This window comes from Anas acuta, chromosome 1, assembly GCF_963932015.1.
Source record: "Anas acuta chromosome 1, bAnaAcu1.1, whole genome shotgun sequence".
NCBI classification, from domain to species: domain Eukaryota; kingdom Metazoa; phylum Chordata; class Aves; order Anseriformes; family Anatidae; genus Anas; species Anas acuta.
This window is the reverse complement of record NC_088979.1, coordinates 104,213,958-104,236,538: the sequence shown is the minus strand read 5'-3', so window position 1 is coordinate 104,236,538 and position 22,581 is coordinate 104,213,958. Positions and strand designations below refer to the sequence as shown.

Sequence of the window (22,581 nt, the reverse complement as noted above, 5' to 3'; positions counted from 1 at the left end):
CTTCCTTATCCGCACGGGCACAGGCACCAGGCACCCTTCCCCTCAACCTCCTCTCTCCTGCCTGGCTTTCCCAGGCTGTCTTTTATATGTAAAGCAGCTTCCCACACACAGTGCTCTAAGCTGCCTCTCTCATTCCTCACTCTTGCAGGCTGCCTCTGCCTCTCCTCACATACCCAGTCTAATCCCGTATGTGTAGGCTGTAAACTCTTCACATAAAATGATGTTGCTATCACATATTTGCTCAGTTCTGTATGTCATTGCTTTCTGAAGGACCAACATCATTGCTTTGCCTTCAGAACTATTAGGCTATTCAGGTACCAATTCAGATGCTATTTAAATGACAATTGAGTTCACAGGATATGGCTTCCAAGTCTTTTAATTTGATTAGGAATCAATCCTCTGTAATTACATTTACAAATAATTCCTATTTTCCAGCTGGAAATAGAGATAAGGTTATGTGTATATATATTTTGCTCCAAGATTGAGAAAAACGTATAATAATTGTGTATCTGATAAATTGAACAAAAAAAAGAGATGACAACTTTTAAAGAATTTGAAAGCAGGTCTGATTCTGGTAATAATCCCTATATAAAAGCATTAATCACATTAACAAAAAATGATGTATTAAGACTAAAGTGAGTCAAGCTATATATATGCATATCAGGGTAAGAGAGAAGTTTTATAATTTAGGGAATACATAAGTGATTAACTAGGTTGAAAATATAATCATTAAAAAGCTCTAAATTCAAAGCAGATACCAAATAACTAAGACAATTTTTTGTGTTATTTAACAATAAAGATATACACATGCTTGGTTTAAAGTCATTGGTGAGATCATAGATCCATAGAGATAGTAAATAATATGCTAAAACTAAGACACTGAAATCAATTTTATTTTAAAATCTTTATTTCTATACTATTTAAAAGACAGTCATTTGAAAAATTATAAGAAACATTAAAGTATTATAGGTACATTCAAATTCTCTTACCATGCACACTTCCAAATGTGATATTAAATAGCTCCACGGAGGAGCAGTTTAAAGGATGACAGATACAAACACATTAAAGTTAAATCACCTGCAAAAGTTAAGTCAACTGTCACTGCTTTTTCCAGCTCTTTGGTGGAAATTGTGGGAACAGCTACAGTGTCACACAAAGAACAGCTGTGGTGTGTGTAGCAGAAGAAAAACTGGGACAAGGAGGGGCTACAACTGGATGTATCACAAAAACGTTCTCTCTGAGGCTTTGTCTTCCCATAACCTAAAATAATGATTCTTTAAAAGGATAATAAAAATAATAGATCTATATAAGACTTATATTTCTCCTGCTTTTGTGCACTCTGAAATATAAACAGATTAAAAACTTAAAGATAGATATAAGCAGACTGGAGAGATAGGAAGGCACTTTTGATGAACAAACTTGTTGAAATTACTCCTCAAATTACTGGTAGAAGGTTTGCATGCATCATGCACAACAACTTGCTATAGCCTGAAACAGAGATGATGCCCAGTGCACACCCGATGCTGCAGTGGGTATCCTTTTCCATGGCTGAAAAAGTACAAAGGCAAGTCATCCACATACAAAAGCCTTGCTACTGTTGCAGTACTTTGCTCAAATGTAGCATGAACATAGCACCAAAAGAAGAAAGCAGCTATGGCCACAACTTTCTGACTCCAGTGATGTAAGAGGAAATGGCACACTCCTTGGCTATGTCCATCCACGTGGCAGCTATGTAAGAAAAATCGGAATAAATAGAAATTAACATTTGTACAACCTACGCAAATATGCTTTTTTTTTTTTTTTCCAACAGTTCAACCATACAGCCTATTCAGCAAAACACTCACTTCCTAAACCTTGTTGAAATGAACAGGACTTAAGTATATATGCCTGAAATTATGTATTTGTTGTTTAATATTTATCTAGGTGCTGCTAAGTATTGGATTTTGCCCAATACCTTAGCATATAATATGCACGTGACAATGAATTCATCTCAAGTTCTCTAATAATTAATCATCTAGTTCCAGTTATTTCATTTATATGACAACTGTGGGATCTCTCCAGATATATACTCCAGCCATTTCTGTAGGCAGTTAGAATAAGGTCCAGGAACAAGTACATACCCCTCTGAAGTCTGGACAGCAAAAATGCAAGGCACACTTAATACCCCAGCACATCCCAGAGCATCTGCCCATCAAATTAGATTTGGGTGTAGACACCTATTGTAGAGACATGGCTCTGTTTCTCTCCATTGGTGACAGATAATGGCTTCAATCATGATGGCTATGTAAGATGCATCTCGTTCACTGTGTGGAAGAACAGATTTTTGGTGCTAGTTAAAGGAACAAAAGATTTGGAAAACATACGGCCTAGACATAGGTATTTTCTATATTTTAAAATTGGAAACTACACCATATTAAACTGCAATTTCTCTGTATTTTTTTTGCCATTTAGCTGAAGGGACATAGGATCCCAGTTTGGACTGTTTTTGTTTTGCTAAACCAACCCTGATACTCTGCAAAACCAGCAATTGAGACAGACAACCACATATATCAACCACATATATACCTGTATCTATAACATTCCTTATTTAACATATAAAGACATATACAGAGAGATTTGCGTTTCCATCATTTTGCTATATAGTAGAGATGTATTTGCTTTCAGATTCTGCTCTATTCAGTAAAGCAACAAAAGTAAAAATTAGTTCATCAAGTCAGTCACTGAATGAAAGTGCGAGCTTATGATTTCATTCTCTTTTCTCTAGGTGGTTTCCACACACTGAGATGGTTTTGCATGTTCTTTGGCCTCCTAAAATGGCTTCAATATAACCTGACACATACAATTTCGGTCTAACAATAAAGGAAATCAAAACCCATAATGTAGAATCATTCAGAGCTGCTGAGATTTAAAAATTCCATCTCCTTTAAGGAACTTTCAAAATAAATGAAATGTTTTATTAATTCTAACAGCTTAATGTACAGAACTAATAGAGGTGTAGTCCATCCATCATAAAAGTCTTTGTCTTCTTCCAAAATACATTAATTTCTTTATACAGACAGATTGCATGGCTATGTTTGTATGACACCTTTTTTCCACTCAGATCAACTGCAAGACCTCTGAACTAAAGAAAATCATATTTCTAAATTGAACACTAATTTTATCTAATCTGCTTTTTGAAGAGCAGCTCTTATAAATAAATAATAATAATAATAAAAAAAAAAAGCCAAAGCACCATACAAAAGGTAGGGAGAAGAGGGACTGTAGTTGATGAAATGCAAATGAGGCTTTTCTCAGACAGCTGGCTGCTTTGGGATGACATGTGTGATGAATGGCTCTTAAAACATGAGCAGGCATCAAGCTCCAATTCAGTGTCAGACCGGCAAAAACAGCAGCATTACTGGATGCTTCCTTTAATTAATGCAACACTTCTGCATTAGTCCGTACACTGCCGATAAATGGGAAAGAACTGATATCAGTGGTAATACCAGAAATCTTTCAACCTTGAAGCTGGGATGCATCAGCCAAAAGCTGCAGTATCGTAAAAGGTTTAATTGTATTTGTAATGTACCAGCGCACCATGACAAAAATGGGAGATAGTGTAGGCAGGACAGAGTAAGCCAGTGATAAATGAGTGTGAGTGAGTGATTATAAAGCAAGGAGGAGTGTGAAAACAGACAATAAGCCGTGAAGGGGGTAGGGATGGAGGTTATGATAGCAACAGCTACTCTAATGTGAAAAGTAGGTAATGAGAGAAACCTGGTTATAGTTTTGAATAGGGCTGCAAACACAAATCAGTTTAGCATAAATCTTTCCTCCTAAGTAGTTTTCATTGATGAAAGTGAGATTTACCACTGCAACTACTCCTAGGAGGACTTCATGGGGAAGGCTTTGCTAGCTAGTTATCTACTACAAGGCATTATAAGTCACTAAATCAAACACACAGCACAAGTTTTTCTATTAATTGCATACCAAAGTAATAGGATCCAGCACAATGTTCATCCATTGTGCTAAAAATTATGTTTTGTGCTACAACATGCCATAAAACTCCCATGCAGTTTTTATGCTGTTGCACAGTCACAAAATACCAGTACGTAACAGCAGTAACAGCTTTCTTGAGATTATTTAAAAATAAAAACTAGGCTTCCACTGAACGTGTAACAGACTTTAATGCTGAAAGGCCAAAAAAGTATTCATGCTTTGTGAAGGATCCATCTTCCTAACATGGGCTAATGTACATAATTAAGATTAACAAGTTCTGGTGAGATTCTTGAAAATGGCCTATGCTCAGTGTTTCTGAGAAAGGTGAAGTATTCCTGTAACGTACTTAAAGTGATTTGCTGTTTCCTGACAACACCTTTATTCATCTGGTGGCCTTTTGAAACCACTCCAATTGTTCTCTCCCTTTATCTTGCACACAAGAGAAGTATTTACGGTGTTCACCAAGTATTTAATGTGTAGTTTCAAAATTGTTTTTATTTTCTTCTTTTAATTAAACCTTGCTCTATGAAGCCAAAAAGAATCTATTACTTTTAAGATGAACACCAGGATTAATATTTGGCTATGCTTATTTTCATACCTGGGGAGAAATTGAGGGAGACATTGGAGGACCGGAGAAACTTTCTGAAACATATAAGACTGTAGAAAAAAAATATATATTTAAACAACTAGTTCTTTTTACTACATTTTACAGTATTTTTCTCATTAAAATATAACTGTATTAATATTATTATGCACAGATATGATTTCATACTAAGAGAAATAAATGGCTGAAGAGAAGGAGAGCTGGATGATTTTATGGCACAGGAGGAGAGAAGGGTAGTAACAGGTTAGTGGTTTTGTTTCTTGCTTGATATGAGACTTCTGTTAAACCTTTTAAATCTGGTTTTAAATACTGCATCTTTTTAGGTAAAACCACACTACTGTGGCTGTAAAATGCCTATGTAGCTCCCTAAAGTACATTGGAAGCAAGCTTGGTATTGATTAGTAGAGCAGCTGAACAGGGAAGAGGGCCAAATGGGTTTGGATGAAATTTTTTCTATTTTTTTTCTTGGTAAGAAAACCACAATAAAGTTAAAACAAAACAAAATCAACAACAACCAACAACTACAACCAGAAAAAAAAAAAAAAAACAAAAAAAAAAACAACAACAAAAACAACACAGAAGCCACAGTTCTCATCAGTATCAGTTACCAAATTTGACAGAGATGCTCCTAGATATCTAGACATATTTTCAGACTGATAACTTGGTATAGAGCCAATGACACTGGTGCTAATGTTTACCATGTGTGTTTGTCTTTATTTCTAAGGCCTAGTAGCTATCTCAACAAGCTTAGAAAATTTGATGCAAAGTGTCCTATCACATCAGGAGCTTTCCGAGTAGGGTAGGCAAGGGATACTTGCCTTCACAATTTCACAAGAGAAAAATGTTTACAGTAGACATGAAACAGGGAAAATATAAAGGCTGTCATTACTGAGCTTGTCACAAAGTTAGCAGTCAGTACTTATTGTACTTCATATCTATTCAGATGGCCAGTTTTCATTCTGAACTCTCCCTGTTCCTGTAATACAGTTTAGCTCCTATATTATCTACAAAGTACTTTAGCAGAGGATAAAGAGACTATGATCCAAGCATTCTCTTCAGCTGAAGGTAGGAAGACCATTTGTCGCCCATTTCCCTCCCCCCCTCATTTGATGTACAGGACAAAGCATTCATTTCCACTAAATGAGAGATGCCATCAGACGTGAAGGTTTCATGCTCAACCAGGAACAGATAATGATATGCTTACTCATGCTTACTACATTAGGAAGTTTTAATAGGACTACGTGAGGATCAGGTGCTAATCATTGGAACGGCATCAGATTGCAGTCCATAATTTGGCTCAGTCCTTCTGCACAGCAGCTATTCAGTGCTGATGGCTGAATTCTATCCATCCCTGAAAATACGGGAAGGAAATGTAAGATTAGTAAGGAAATATAAAAGGTCCCTAACTATATGGTTACATGACCAGAGGAAAGCCACCATGTAATTGTCCCTGCACTTAGTGATGGCAGGGGCACTGGCTGTGCAGATAGTCCTTAACAATCCCCTATTGTGCTCGCCTCTCATGAGATTTTATTTAGAGCGTTTTCCACTAATAGATGCTAGTCATGAACAAACAGCTATAAATCACTTTGGCCAAGTTAACCCAAAGACGTGTGCCAAATTCTAGTGTCAGTCTAACACACATTTCCTAATAAGCAGAAACGCTTTTTAGCAGAAAACAAGCAACCAGGAACACGGGTTATCTTGCAATTGTCAAATCACAAGGATAGACGCAGATGGCTCTGGATTTCATGGTAAACTCCAAAGCTCCAGAAATCTGCTGCAGTGAGCCTGGCCCCAAGGATATGCCCTCATTTGCACAGGAAAACAGGCAAATGACCATGATCAAGTACAAAAACTCTGATGAAAGAGGAATATCCTACACATGAAATGTTTACAGCAAAGATGTTGATGTAACATATTCATGCAGAAACAAGGAATTTACAACATATGCTTTACATTATATCTATTTTTAGGACTGTGCTTTCATCATTGACCAATATTTCTAGTTACCTGAGCTCTCGTGGTAAGAGGTAAAGCAGGAATGTAGAATCTGATTTGTGTGGGCTGAAATTGTTCAGAGCAGGAGTAGTTTTGAAAAAAAAATGTTTTTAAGATGATTATAATTGCAGAAGCTTGAAAATACAAACTTTCCAATTTTTGAAAAACTGTAAACCAGATGCCCAGTCAAAGAGTTGATCCTGTTTTCCTTACATCACAGACTAGCACAAGATAAAAAAGCAAAGGAGTATGGTACTTTTTAGTTCACAGCAGATTATTTTAATTTATTTATATATTTATGTTTCAGACACAGCAGACTTTGGAACCATTATAAATGAAGCCTGCATTTGGGTGTGATGACACAGCAAGCTATGTTTTGTTTCATTTGGAGATTCATTATGAAATTTTTTAACAGGTTAATGGCACATTAGAAACCTTTTCAGCAAAAAAGGAGGTAAAGAGAAGTATAACTGACTACCTAACACTACTTTAAGCAGGAATATAGCATTTGATAAATCCTTTGGAGCAGATGGTCTTCTAGCTGATTTAAGAGATATGAGGTCCATGGGAGTAATTGCTCCTGGAATATGAACAACTAATTCCCATTCTTCACATGTTCGAAATTCTGGTTTCTCTGGAATGCTACTAATTGTTTTACTTTGGCTCCATTCTCGAGAGAAACCTAAATAATTTTATTTCAACACCAAATTTGTTCATAATCACTGGAACAACTGAATTTTGTTACAGAAACTACATTTGCTATGTCCTATTTATTGACCATTTTATGTGCTTGAGTAATTATGCCAGAATTATTTTGAAGAAAATACACTACGGTTGAATTACTTATGCAATGCACACATGATTTCATGCTACCCACAAATTACCAGATGAAATTAGTCAGAACAGATATGAGGTGTGTACTATGAAAGGTGATGTGAGTCAGAGGACCAAAAGGGAAACCAACAAATCTGGCCTATGGCGAGTCAATTCTCTTCTTTATAGTTATTTTTATTTGGATCATAAGCTCTTTTTGGACAAGGTCTATCTTGTGCCATGTGTTCACATGGTGCTTTCCACAGTGCTGTCCTTAAATCAGATTGCTGGATGCTACTGAAATACAAATAAGAAAGATGATGAAACACCACTTATCACAGTTTATCATCATTTTCTCTTTCTGCATGGCTGGAAAATGTCCTATATTAAGAACTGGCCATAAACCTTCCCACACACTATTTTGTGAAAGGACAGCACATACGTGTGCACACACACACACACACAAAACTCCAACAAAATTAAAAAAAAAAAAAAATCACTTTTTACTACAGGAATAATCAAGTTTCAAAAGAAATGGAAATCAAGATTCAAATATGTTTCTTTTGTTTTGAGCAGTTATCGTAATTCTTCCTGAGTAAAGAAGAGGCATGAACCAACAGACAATCAAGTATTATAGAGATGGCATACTTGGTTTACTTAACAAAATACTTTTAGTGTTCTCAGAGAATTCTTATTTTTCAAGATTTCTATTGTTATTTTTCTTTTACAAGCTTATTTTGACAAGACAGTACCTGACTGGCAGCACTTGCAAAAAATAAATAATTATAAATCATCCTTAACATGATAGTTTCACACCTTGCTTGGCAGAAAAACCACTATGTTATCATAATTCTATTCCATTCATTTTAAGACTAATCCATCTGCATTGTACATCACTGTATTATATGCATCATTACACTGTAACAGCAAAAAGGAAAATGAAGGTATGCTAAGACCTAAACATCTTCATAACAATTTCAAGTTTAAGGATATGCAAGATGCAATTGTCAATTACATCACACATTCACATTCTGGTTAAATAATGGTTCACATTATGAAGAGAACAAACACTGATTGCCCCTGCTTTTTGTTTTGTTTGTTTGTTTTGGTTTGGTTTTGTTTACTCCTTTCCCCTCAGGTTTTGGCTAAGTTCCTATTCCAGTAATAGTTAGAAGTAATTTTAAGAATTACTCCATCTTTTTCTCTCCATGTTTGATTTGTGTCCCAAAATTTCAGAGTCAAATAAATGCAAAAACTCTGAAGAGGAAAACAGTTATTCAGTTTAGATGATCTACCAGTGCACAGTGATTTGTCTAAACTGAATAATCAAAAAAGGGCTGATAGCACTTTAAATAAATTCAAGGATTTTCAGAATTTTAGCAAATGCCTTTGCAATACTGAATTCTTTGACATAATACATTTTTCATCAATTAAGAGAGAAGCACTACTCTAAAAAGAAATTCTGTTTCTTTTGATTCCTTATCCAAATAGTTAATTGTTATAGAAAAGTCTGGCCTTTGATTATCTAGATCTGACTGAGACTGAGAAATACTGGTGAAGAAGCTTACTCATTCTTGGAGTAATATCCAATGGCTCCAAAACATTTGGCAGCCTTCCTTCTGTTTCCATTTGCTCAGGGGTGAATCTGTTATGGTTGCAGTAGATACATTGCTGGGGTACACCTACATTAATTAACTCATCAGATCATTTATTTTGACCATCTAGTAAGATAGATGGATACTATTCATCACCTTACTGGCATCATTTACTGTTGACCACATCAGAGAAAATCAGACACATATAGACAAATAACATATTCATTAAAACAAACAAACAAACCCAGGTTAATCTGACCTGAAAAACAGCCAAAAACTTGGGTCAAATCCATCAAAATGATTTCTTCTATCTTCTCCCTTTACTCCCCCACCACACAAAAAATTGCTTCTAAAAAGCAGAAGGTCTGAGACTCACCTTTTGCTAGCACTGTGGTTAGGGCAATCACTGAGAAAATGTGAGAGATGAAAGAGTTAATTTCACTCTTCTACGTGGACCCGTATCTGCTGAACCTGGCAAGACTAAGCCACTAGGCTTCAGGGTCTCTCACTATATCCCATTACAGCTGTCCTATATGGTGTGAGGTAATAACATATGTATTGGAACCAGGAGGAATGAAATCACTCTCTCAGCTACAATGAGTGACCCCAGTGATGGAGGAACTTAAAAGTTAGTGCCTCAAGCCTGTGATCTATGAATTTGGGTCTCCCACTTCTTCACTACCTCAGCTCCAGGCTACACAAGCTTCCTACAGCTTCATCACAGCACCTATATCCATCTCTTTATTTCCCTTGGTTAGCACTACTTAAAGATTCCCCAAATAGGGCCAAAATATTTGCTTTGAATCAAAAGCAAAGGTTTGATTGATCTAGAAAATACTAAGGAAGAGAATTGGAAAAGAAAAAAATCACACTGATGAAAGAAAAAAAAAGAAAAGTATTTCTCTTCAAAACGTTAAAAATCAGGAGACAAAAGTTAGCATATCATTGGTACTCTACTGTCACTTACCAACTTGTTCCAGTGAACAAGAGAGCAAGCAGCCCAGTTGCAGATGTGCTGGTTTCAGCTTGATGGACAGCTGGACTCTACCACAACCACTCCCTCATGATGGAGCAGGGCTCAAAGGCCAAGATACGGACAGGGAGATTGCTCATCAATTACCATCACAGGCAAAACAGGCTCAGCTTACGGAGATTAATATAATTTGTTGCTTATTGGTAACAGACTAGAGCAGTGAGAAAATAAAGCAAATTAAAAACACCTCCTCCCCTCTGCCCCCCTTCTAACTCCTCCCCCCCAAGCAGCAGAGGGGAAGATACAATGGCACCTGTGGTCAGTCCCTGTCACTTCATCTCTGCTGCTCCTTCATGGTCACTCTCTGCCCCTTCTCCACATGGGAACCCTCCCATGGGATGCCATCCTTCCTGAACTGAGCCTGTGGGGGCTGCCCACAGGCAGCAGCTCTTCAAGAACTGCTCCCACATGGCTCCGTACCACGGAGTCCATCCCTCAGGAACAAACTGCTCCAGCACGGGTCCCCCACAGGCAGCAGTTCCCCCTAGACTCCCTGCTCCTGCGTGGGCTCTCCATGGGCCGCAGCCTCCTCCAGGCCACATCCACCTGCTCCACCGCGGGCCTCTCCACAGCTCCACAGGCTTCAGGGGAACTGCTGCTGCCTGCCTAGAGCACCTCCTGCTCTCATTCTGCTCTAATGTTGGGGTCTGCAGGGCTGGTTCTCACTCCTTTATCACCCAGCTGCTGTTGGGCAGCAGTTAATTTTCCCCTTCCTTAAATCTGTTCTCCCAGAGGCTAGCCAGCAATGCTCCCTGGCTCTGGCCAGTGGCAGGTCCCTTTTGGAGCCAGCTCTGATCTTATATGGGGGCTCTGCTCACAGAGGCCACCCCTGCAGCCCCCTGCTTCCAAAACCTTGCCACATAAACCCAGCACAGCAGAACAACACTGACAGTGCTTCCCTTACACCCTTATTCCCTTGAACAGTCAGATAGATTGGATTCTGACTCAAACTAATTTGTTCCCTGGTAATGAGCTGTGATACCATCACCTAAATATAGAAATAAGTATTCAGTGAAGATTTTAATAAATGCAGGAACGGAAAAGAATGTCTCTTACCTAGCTGTAGTCCTTTTGAAAAACTAGAGATGTAATAATGGAAGTTGTTTCTTCTAATGCAAGATAGTATTAATAGCTTTCAATCAAATTAACTGCCTCATGCTGAATATCCCCTAACTCAGATCCTGTGCTCTATTTTTTTTTCCTTCAGTAGGACATCTGGTGTGTCTAAGGATTCTATTCCTCAAATAAGTCTAAGAAATCCTATTTAGGTTGTCACAGCTAAAAATTATTAATTTCTCAGACATTTTTCATGAGGAAAGAGAGGACTTCAGTTATTTTGATAATGTTTACAAATAAAAATCTACAAATGATGTCATGTTGGAAGATCATAACAGATTCTGCCAGTCATTTCCAAAATGTATAGAAATTGTTCCTTGTGTTCTAAAAATAAATCAATATTCACTGCCTTTCTGTTCTTGTGAGCTTCTTTATGAAACATTTCTAAGCACTGTAGTATCATTTGGAGACAGTCAGAAGATTGACTGTGTAGGCAGTAAAAGTCTAAGTGTTCTATATGAGAAGAAATGTTAACAGTGTTATCCTGTTGATGCTGAAGTATGACAAAAGTAAATATACATAAATCATAGTTCATAGCTCATCTTTTTTTCATCAGCTATGTCCAAAACCAGAAGTTCATTCAAACCCGCATATCATCATATCAAAGGCCAGTATTTGAAGTATATGGGATTCACAATGTTATGAACATGGCAGAACTTCTAATAGGTATTTGCATGTTGTTCTGAGTAAGAAGGAACACAAGCATGTAATTAACTGTTTGGAAATGCTCTGTGAACTTGTCTAAATTTTTTAAAAGACATGTCATTCTCTTTCTTGCAGTTCTATAACTTACTATCCAAATAAAACATCTCTTTTACTTCATGCATCCAAGGAAATTTGTCCCATAATACCTTCTAACATTTTTATATTCAGACTTCCTCATTTTCATTTTGATGTTGGTTACTAACTTAACAAGAACCATAAATCAAGTACTTTGTTATATGCTTTTAAAGTTTTAAATCAGGATCAGTGTCTCGTTATGATTGTGAAAAGATGGACAGCTATAGCAACTGTTCTCCAAAATTTCACTGATTTATGATATGCTTAAGAGAAAGCAAGGAAAACAAAGGAATGCAATTGCAATATCAATATTAACCATACAATTGCATCTTCCAGTTAGCCCCAATTCAATCAGCTTGTTTTTTCCCATTGTTATTCACCAGTTCCTATTCCCTCTAATCCCCAAATATCTCAGCACATTTACTTCTGGACCCCCATTTTACGGAATAAAAATGAACAAAAATACTCCCACCTGGATAGTCTTTTTGTATAGATCTAAAAAACTAGGTAATTCCTAATTCCCTAATGCAGCTGGGAAAAACATACGCACTCAGAGGGTGGTGAGGCACTGGAACAGGTTGCCCAGAGATGTTGTGGATTCCCCATCTCTGGAGGTGTTCAAGCCCGGCTTAGACAAGGCCCTGAGCAACCTGATCTAATGGATGGTGTTCTGGTGACTATGGAAGGGAGGTTGGAATTTTTGAGATCCCTTCCAACCCAGATCATTCTATGATTCTATAATTCAGCAAAACTTGATTTTATCTGTGAATAATGGCTTCTTTAATCAAAATGAAAAGGTAGTAACAAAAACCATATGGCTTTATATTGCTTTGACTTAAGAATCTAAAATCCAGAATGTAACAGTTTGAGAAACAATGGCATTCACTTTTGCATAAAACCGTCAGATATTTAATTTTATATTTTGTATAATCTTCATAACAGTTACAGCCTTACTTTTTAAAGTCAAATTATGACATAAATGAGCAGTTTTTGAGAGAAGAAAATTCCTCAGCTAGACTTCTTCCCTACTTTTTATCTCACAATAAGTCTTTTCCTGGTTGAAGAGACTTTCTGTTAGAACAAAAGCAGGCTTTTCCGTCTTCAAGGCATTCACACTGTCACCTAGACTGTGGCAACTGCATTCTGTTCTTACATTCCCTATGTATAAAAAGACCTTGGTGTGTAATATTCTACCAGTTTGTATTTCCATATATATAGGCCCTGATTCTGCAATCAGATCCATTTGGACAAAAGCCCTTTGTCTGTGGAGAATACTCATGATTTCAAAGTATGGCCATCTGTTCTCAGATTTTAAAACTAAGCCTGTATGGCAATAATTGTTTTTTTCTCATAATAGCAATTCTATACAATACTTATTGCTTATTGTACATAGCTACTGTAGATAGTGTGGCTGAGCTGCATTTTTATTTTGTACAAAAAAAGTATGGGATAAGAGATGTTACACAATCAGTGTAAAAACAAATGTTGTTGATTGTGGAAGACTGCAAATACTCCACACCAAGTAACCACTGATCATGTGTGGTTCTTTTCTAGTTACCTATCCAACAGAACCAGGCGTATATGTCAAAAGGTTTAAAGTATTTCTAGTTCAGACAATTATCATTATTCTTTTCTCCCTTCCATATACATACTCATATGCCTGGGTATTGGAGTTGTGTTTTGTTTGTTTGTTTGTTTTTGTTTGTTTGTTTGTTTTGCTTTCCTTTTTCTTTTCTTGTTTGGACAGCTGCATGATGAATTAACAAACATCTAGTGTATGGACATCATGCAGCTCTAGTGTTGCATAATCTCCTCCTCCCAGGTGGTATTAATAATCATTAGTCTGTTGCATTGAGTAACAAAAGAAAATCCATAAAGGATTAATCAGAGAAATTAAGTTTAGGGTTGATTTCTGAGTAATTCTATTTCTGAGTAATCTATACTGAAAATGCTTCATCAAAGATAATTGGCTTTTTTTTTTTTTTTTTTTTTCTTTTTTAGATGAAGTGAAAAACTGAATGTTTGTGGACAATAAGAATATTCTGTAGCTTCATCCCCAAATGGTTCTTTCCTGGTCAAGATGAAGGTCTTCATCAGTCAAGCTCTGAAGCTCCAGTTTACATCTGTCTGCATAATGTGCATAACACTAAAAGAAAAGAGGAAACTTGCACATGTAATTGTATTTCTCATTACCCTCCCAAGAGATTTTTAGCTTTATTTTGTAGTAGCTTTAAACATGCAAGAGCTGCAAAAGGAACATAACTTACTGCTCAAAGAAAAAAAAATATGTCCAATTTTGCATCCGTAAGCACGTTCTTTTTCATAACCAACCAGAATAAGGATGTAGCTCATTGTTTGTAGAAACCAGTACAATAGTCAGAGATTCAAACCTACTGTAAGCAAAAGAATGAATTTTCTTCCCCATTACTTTCAATTGATTGAACAGAAAAGTCTCTTGGTTCAACACACGTAGAGAGAAATCATTTTAAAGCATAGTGGGGGTGTTTTCACAAATAATGTAAGCCATGGAGGCAAAGGTGGGAAGAATTATTTTTTTTAAGTGTTGTCATTCAGCAGAAAAGATCTTAGCAAATTATTACTAATATAAAATATTTAATGTTTTTTTTTAAGATTTCAAAAATATGTTGGAAACATAGACATTGATTCACATGAGTATGTCAGTAGATTCAATTTTTATCATGTGATTTAGTCCATTCTAATCAACAAAGCACTTTAGCATACGGCTGATTTCAGGGTGATGCTCAGCTAAAATCAACAGAACATAGCTCATGCGTAAGAATATTAGTGAAGCAGGATGGACTTAAGAATGTATTTAAATGGCCTTACTGAATTTGGGTATAGACAATTCAATCTGCATAGGCAGGCCTCAGTAAGCAAGAAATCTCACTGATATCAATGAGGTTTTCTGTGAGTAGACTGCAAAATTAGGGCTCCTTCTAAAGTGGACAAAAATATGTAGTTTTAAGCAGCTTTTAAATAACAGAGAAAAACGAGACAAAAAAAAAAAAAAACAGAGGGCAACAGATATAAAAAACTATGCTTTAAGCAGTTATATATATATTTAAATATTGCTTATAAATGCAAGTAGTGTTACATCTGCTGGCAGAAATGTGGCTATTAAAACCATCCACCAATAGAACTTAAGGAAAGTTAGGTGATGAACTGCAAGCAGCTGCATCTTTACTGCACAGTCAGGATTTTATAATAAGCCTGTAGGTAATGTTTCTCTGCATAATTTTCTCTCTCAGCTACAAAAGAAGTTCTTTCTTAGGAAAACCTCAAGAATATGTACTAAAGACTAGATCTCATGGGGAATTAAAAAAGATTTAGGCATCTAAAGTATCAATTAGATGCCTAATATAGATCTTCAAAAACACACCTTGCCTTAACAGCACTGCAAAGCCACGCAACCTAAAATTTCCAATGGAAGAATGCTTTAATATGAGACTGTGGCCTGCCACTTTAACCACTCGGCCTGACAGTCAGAATATGTGCTCACACTTAAACATAAAGCCTGTAAACATAAACTCTGACAGACATCAGAGCAACTTCAGCAAAAGGTAACAAGCGTGCAAAACCTCAGCCTAGGCTGGCCACTCCATGGAGTGCTAATTAGGGCACTCTCCTGAGTGGTTTGGGTTCAAATCCTCTCAGAAAAAAGATGCTGAACAGCATCCGGAGTGCCCGTAGCAGCCAGTGAAGGTGCAAAAAGAGCACCTATACCAGTGTTTCACAGTATATCCCTCTCTGCTTTTACAGAGAAGAGTCTTTCACCCAATTTCTGTGTGTGTTTCAAGGTTATGAAGGAATAAAGAAGGCTGAGTATTAAGTCTGGCCTATCCAAGAGCAGCATTTCCAATTAACTTCCGTAGATAACTCCCTGACTCTCTGGCTCGGATTTTTACAGCACCCAAAGCTCTTCATGAGCAATATGCAGAGTCTCTGCACTGGTGTGGTATTCTGCAAGACCCTTTCAAATTTAGCTCTGATAATGCTCTAATTTTCTTTGTGTAGTTGATTTTTTCATAAAATATTTTAAATTGTTCCTTTGACAATATTTCAGGCAAGCTAAATACATCCAGAGAGCCATCAAAGTATTACAGACTTTCAGCCTGTTTAAATATTTTAAAATGTACTATCCAAAATAAATGTGCAGGACCATGTTAACAACAAAATTAGTATGTATAGAGAGAAGCTTTTATTTTATAAGTGGCATTTCTATGAAAGTGATAAGTGTCAAAGAGAAAATAGAAGGTAGATAAATTGAGTAAGTGAAACATTAAGATGTTCAGTATCCCAAACGATTTTGGCAGGTCTGTTTGTGCAGCTCCAAGAGAGACACAAATGTTCTATCTCCATGCTGTGCAGTAGGTGTTGCTCCACAGTAAACCCTGCGGTCCTCATTTCTGGATGATGATCTGATGGCCAGATCCAGGCTACATGTCAGGAAGAAACCTGAGTGCAATTGCCCTCTTCTTGTCCAGATATGTTTCAGAAGGAAAAAAAAATGTTTGTTCCAATACCTAACATTGCTTGTTAATAATGTAGCCAGGATAAAGGCACAGATCACACCTGCTCTTTCTTCCTAGACCTACAGATCCACTAAGTATCTTTTCATCATTCAATTACCAATTTTACCTAGGTTTTTACATCTATTTGCAAACATATCTGTATGGTCTCACCAAAATGGAGACTAGTTAGAGAAAGCCATTTTCTCTTGTAGTTATAGTCTAAACTCTTGATATGCAAGTAGCACCCAAAGTAATCCATTAGTCATCAGGGTATACCTGAAACCCAGCTAAGGGTATGAGGGGAATAGGTTGCTAAGAAATTGTTGCAGGTTTCTGCAATATTACAATTACTGTATATGCTGCTAACAACGTTTGCTAGTCTATTAATCCTAAATATGATAGTATTGTTTTTAAAATACTCACAAATGAACTGTTAAATGTGTTTAAATTGTGACTTTCTGAGGTGGGAAAGGATGCTGCCTTTGATTTTGGACTTAAAATAAAACTTTGATTTTGTCTGATAAAGGAGATACATAAGAACCAAGGAGGTAGGTAGGAAAATTCATTACCAAGTTAATTGCTAGTTAGTCACATAAACCTGACAGCATTTCAGCTCCTCTTTCTGAATGTGACACTGAACAGAAAGTCTTTTACTCCTTTTATCAGTGTGTTGGACAGGCAATGCATCCCACCATGCCGCAGTGGAAGGGCTGGTTCTGCCCACCCCCTTGCACGCTCCTGACCGGGACTATTCAGCCGACCAGCAGAGGTTCATGCCACATGTGGGACACTCTATGGGTGTTGTGCCACAGCTGCCAGCAGGCAAGATGTACCTGACTCTCGAGTTAAAGGAGGGTACTTGATCTGAGAATCAGTAACAGGTTTTGCAGGGGGAATGTTTTTTCAGCAGATATTCAGGTTTGAGTTTAATACAAGAAATAGCTCACTGAAATGTTTGTTTTCTAAGAGTTGTTTGTTGTTATGAATAACACCAATCCCATCTGCATCCTCCTACTTCACTGCATTTTACCCTTCTGTAAACTCAGTTAAATATCATGTTTCTGATGCAGCAGGTGCACCAGTTGCCACCAGCTTCGTATTTCCGTGCCTTCCTCCAGCAGATAGCAGCACTAGGACTCTGCAGTCCTAGCAGCCACTACAAAGGAACATATGGCATATGCTAAACCGAGGATATGGTTGGAGTCTTACATAGCCATTCACTGCACTGAATAGCACTTAGATTAATCAAGCTGCATAAAGGAAAATTCCAGTGTCTTGTAAGTCAACAAAAGTTAAATCAGATACAAAACACCAGCAGAAACACATTGCATATTTTTAGACTTTCAGGATAGCTGCACCTTCTAGTTTTTCACTTTTGTGTCATTCTTTATCTCTGCACTCAAACTAAAGAAGTGTATTTTGTTGACAAAATGGTTTCAAAGTCTGCACTAATAGCCTAAGCTCTTCTCTCCTTCCCTTCCAGGTGGTTGCTTTGGTTTCATGTGGTGCAGCGTGCTGCTGTTGTATTTGTCTAACAGGGCAGCCTCAAATGCCTAATGCTTTCAGTTATGTTAGTCAATTCTTTGTTTCACCATACACACACATACATTGCCAAGGAAATGGAAATTTAAACAAGTCGCAGAATTTCTGAAATATAGATGACATAAAAGCCACTTGCTAAAGTAAATCATAGCCTGGCTACTTAATGTCTTTCAGTAATGAGAAATTTCAAAGTTATTCCTAGTGACAATTGATCATAGCACTATATAGTCTTCATGATAAACACTAGATAAAATGGAAAAGAGTGTGTTGTCCATTAGTAGAGAAAATGCCTTTGAAAGCATTAGAAAGCATAGCAGAAGATATCCTAAATAAATTGACTGAGCATTGTAATGTGAAAAAGCCAAGTCAGATTTGAGTCTAAAATTAGGTCATTTATGATACTTGGGACTTTTGAAAACATTTAGCTTTAAAAACAAACCATCCAATCTATTCCCTCCATTTCTTGCAAACAGATTTGTCATGCTTGGATATGTCAACATGAAAGAAAAATGGTGTAGAAGGCAACCAGAAACAAAAGAAAAACTTCACACTCCACAGTGTTCCCTCTGCTGAAGACAAAAGCAAGGTGTCATGAATAAAGAAAGGAATCAACGGCTGAAATATTTTCAGCTTATACTTTTCATCCAGCATACACTTTTCATCTGAAAACTCTGTGGGGTCTAATACTGTTGTTAACAATGGTCTTCTAAATAAGATTTTCAGACTCACACTGTTCTTTTCTAAAGTGCAGCAACAAAGGAAGTTGAGCAGGAAAAAAAAAAAAAAAAAAAAAAAAAGAAGCAAAATAGAATTACTTAAAAGTTCCACTAATTCCTATCTCCAAAGGGGTAAAAAAAAAAAAAAAAAAAAAAAAAAGAGGACAGAAATGTAATGCCTGTTTGACCCTACACAAAACTCCCCTACTGAATAAGGCCATTTGTGACTGGGTCATCTGGCATCTGAACCCACTGGGCTTGCAGGATATCAGAGCACCAAAACAGGCAGGAATAGCTTTGATCATGGGAATAGGTTAAGTGTATAAGTGATGAGCGTACACAAATTGTTCATGTCCATACCTCTAGTCCTTGTCACATAAAATGCATCACATGTGGATAACATTTTATTCAGTGTTTAAATTACTTTAAGGATATGATTAGACATGCAAGTAGGAAAACAAAGGGGGGAGGGGCAGAGATACTTAAAAAAACAGTAATCTATAGCTTAATCCCACCCTGGCCATTTTGTGTAAATCACTGAAAATTGTACTTACAGTTGCAGGGGGGAGGGAGATGACAAAAACACAGAAAATGCATCAGAAAATGCTCTCCAGTTAGGGGTAACTGGAAACCATCCCTGAGTAGAAAACAAACCTCATATAAGCAGTACCACTGCCAGCCAGCTGTATCCGTCACCCCGTCCATGTCCACCATGGCACTGCGCTTCTCTGGCTCTGGAAAAGATCTTAGTTTCTGCTTCTCCTACTACCTCTAGCTCCTGCATTCCCATTATGGTGCTGTTAACAGAGACAGGGACTAATGAAAGGTTTCATGGGGGATTAAATGTACAACTGACATTTATTAATGTTATCATATTTCCCTGTGGCAGTCACCAGTCAGGGCCTGGTGCCCAGTCTCCTGTAACTTAAATAGGCATAAAGGAAAAGTTGGCCAGGGAACTTCTGTTGAAAATTTTGATTTGATTAAGACTATTTAATACTTAGGTGTTATTTTGAGGCAGGAGACTTACATCAGAAAGTCTAGTACTGTCTCAAGCAAAGTTAAAAACAGACAGTTCACACTGCAAAATTGAAATCTTTTCCTCGTGTGACATGAATGTCACACCACAATATAGCAGAGCAAGAAAAGACACATTTAAAAGTCTTTTGTGAAAAGACAAATTCCTTTCATGAAATAGATTGCATGAAGAGCAAATCTGAAGACGTGCTGTGATTTTTTTTATCTGTAGTACTCTAATGCAGAATCTTAAACACCTTCATTCAGTAAATCATATATAAATTGAAACTCTTTCAGTGTTTTCCTGTATTTTCTTTACATTCACTGCATATATTTGTGTTTTGTTCTTCAGAATCTATAATCTCTCTCCCATTGAGATTATAGGAAAATGAAGGTCCAATCTTATGCTTCATTGTACTCACGTTGTTATGTGTAAAAATGTCTGTGCCAGAAGTAATCTATCATTGTTATGATATCACCAAGAGAGAACATACTAGAATGGGAATGTCTTTCATCTAGAGCTGGTCTGAGGCTGCAAAGTTTGTATCACAATTTTTAACTGAAGCTTGATTTCCCTAAATGTTATGCTAAATGTCAGTTGCCAATACTAACATCATGATATGGAGATGAGATGCAACAGGGTCGACCATAGACCTCTGGAAGTGTGTCATGTTGTGTCATGTTGTGTTCCGTGTATGTTGTGTGAATTATGATAAGCTTCCTTTTTACTGAACTGTGGTATATGCATCCCTATATAGGGTGACACAGCACACCAGATAGGGTGGTTAATTAATGCTTTTGGAGCAAAAGAAGCCCGGCTGCTCTTACAAGCCTTGGTATGCTTTGTGAACATTCAGCAAGGGCATTCATTCATGCCTGCATATTTAGCCCATGATGAAGACCATCCTATTGTCTTCATCTCCATTATAGTTATTGTACTTGCCCTTCCTACTCCAGACCTTACATAAACTCTTCCATCTGTAAACCACAAAAACAAGATCTAGGTTTCTGAGCTCTGATTCACTGAAGCAATTTTTACTCTTGCAGATCTTCCTACTGAAACCATAAGACTGTTCTCATGACTGAAGATCACACTTAAAGATTGAGGCAACTGGATTCTTTTAATACCTGAGCTTTTAGAAGGCACTCGTGAGTACACTGATCACTGCTGAAAGAATGTTTGCAAAGGAACTGTTCTGTGTAGCAGGGAGTAACAAAACCACTGAAGAAATACACATACAGAACAGAACACAAAAGTAAGTGTCCAAGGCACAATTCGAACTACACAAAGGCAGATGACAGTGCCTTGAACTTGTGCCCTTGCTAATCAACTGCATTTTCAGTGATATAATTGGCTAACTATGAATCAGAAAACAGTAGTTGTTAGCTGTCAAAATTTGTTGTTTTAATGGAAAAAAAAAAATGTAAAGAGATTTCAAATGGTGGCATGCTGCACATTCTTCTTTTGTAAAGTATTGCTTTGCAAACATCTTGTAAAAGAAAACAACACACTTCAGCTCTGAATCGGAACACTGGAAGATACGCCAGGCTAGCCCATACTAATTTGATTACCTACATGACTTCCAGTACATGTCTTAGCAGTGTAGATACTGCTAAAAAGCATGTGAAGAATGAAACAAGATTAGAACATAAGATATTGAAGAGAAAACTGGTCTGTTCCATACATATACCTACAAAACTACAGAGAAAGATATGTTCAAAAGACATTATTAGAATTGCTACCTGTGTCATTATACTGACAGCTCTCCTCTTTAATTCAATGTCCCTCTTCAACCATCTCCAGTGCATCACCTACTTTATCTCTCCCTACTCCTTGGTGGACTCTGAAACCCAGGGCTTTTTCCACCATCCATCACCTAACCAGAGTCTCTGGAAGTCTTCCAGTGTTTTCTCCAGTCTGTCTTCCTCCTCCCATCTCTCTGCCCTCTCATGGACAACAGCCCCGGGTTCCTTTATTCTGTCCTGTCCCACGCTGGTTACTTGTGGGAAACTCAAAGCTTCTTTCTTCACAAACTCCTTCACAAAATGTGTAGCTGGTCCACCCTGGTAGTAGCTGAGGCATTGATGAGAAAACGTCACCTTCACTATCAAATGAGTGAGAGCACTCACACTGTTGAAGGAATAGGTGGCTGAATTTCATTTTTTTTGTAGTGAAGAGCAGTCATTTTATCTGTGTCTTCATTTCTTAAGAAATAGCTTATCTATTTTGCTGTAATCTATGTCATACATTGTCATTGGGATTGTACTATAAACTCACAGCACAAGTTACTACCACCTTTACTACAGGATAAACTGGTTTAGGTGGCAAAGCAGCTGTCACTCTGGTCCATGATCTTGCAGGTCTTTTCCAGCCTTAATGATTCTATGAACAACTGTGAATAGCTGCGAGGCCCCAGATGCAGTTAGAGGTAGCTGTAATTATTGTTCACCTCAAAAAGACTGTGGCAGTTCCTTCAGAGAAACTCCAGTGAAGGACTGTGAGGAGGCTCTGTACTGGGACAGATGCTGTCCTTCCCCATTACTCTTCGGTGACTTTGGTACCTCTCAGGGGTGAGCAAGGCTGCTGCAAATCTGCTGAGGGGGAGGGACCAGCTCTGTAGACAGCTCCTTCTCAGTTATTTGAAAGGTTGCCAAATTTTCCCTAAGGAATTCAAGAAAAGGAAGTTGAAATGAAGTGCTCTAAATGTATAATGGCATACAGTTTTATCAGGTAAAGACAGAGCATTTTATATAGCCAAGAGGCTTTCTCCCTCCCAGATTTCAAAGATCTCCTGTGAACAAAAGCAGTAGCAAGCTACTAAAAGAAAGGTTATATGCATTTAAAGTATAAGCT

The 22,581-nt window shown here is 37.4% G+C and overlaps 1 long non-coding RNA gene across 2 annotated transcripts in view; it reads right to left on the bottom strand.

The window, feature by feature from the left end:
• Window positions 1–360: 360 nt before the first annotated feature.
• The window catches only part of LOC137860624 (uncharacterized), a 34,601-nt gene continuing 12,380 nt past the window's right edge, over window positions 361–22,581 (bottom strand). The window contains exons 3-5 of one of the 2 annotated variants that reach the window (XR_011099103.1): window positions 9,959–22,389; window positions 9,368–9,397; window positions 361–5,933 (exon numbers count right to left, since the gene is read on the bottom strand). This is a non-coding gene — a long non-coding RNA (uncharacterized lncRNA). The remainder of the gene's footprint in view (window positions 5,934–9,367; window positions 9,398–9,958; window positions 22,390–22,581) is intronic. The other variant, XR_011099101.1, reaches the window with a different exon arrangement.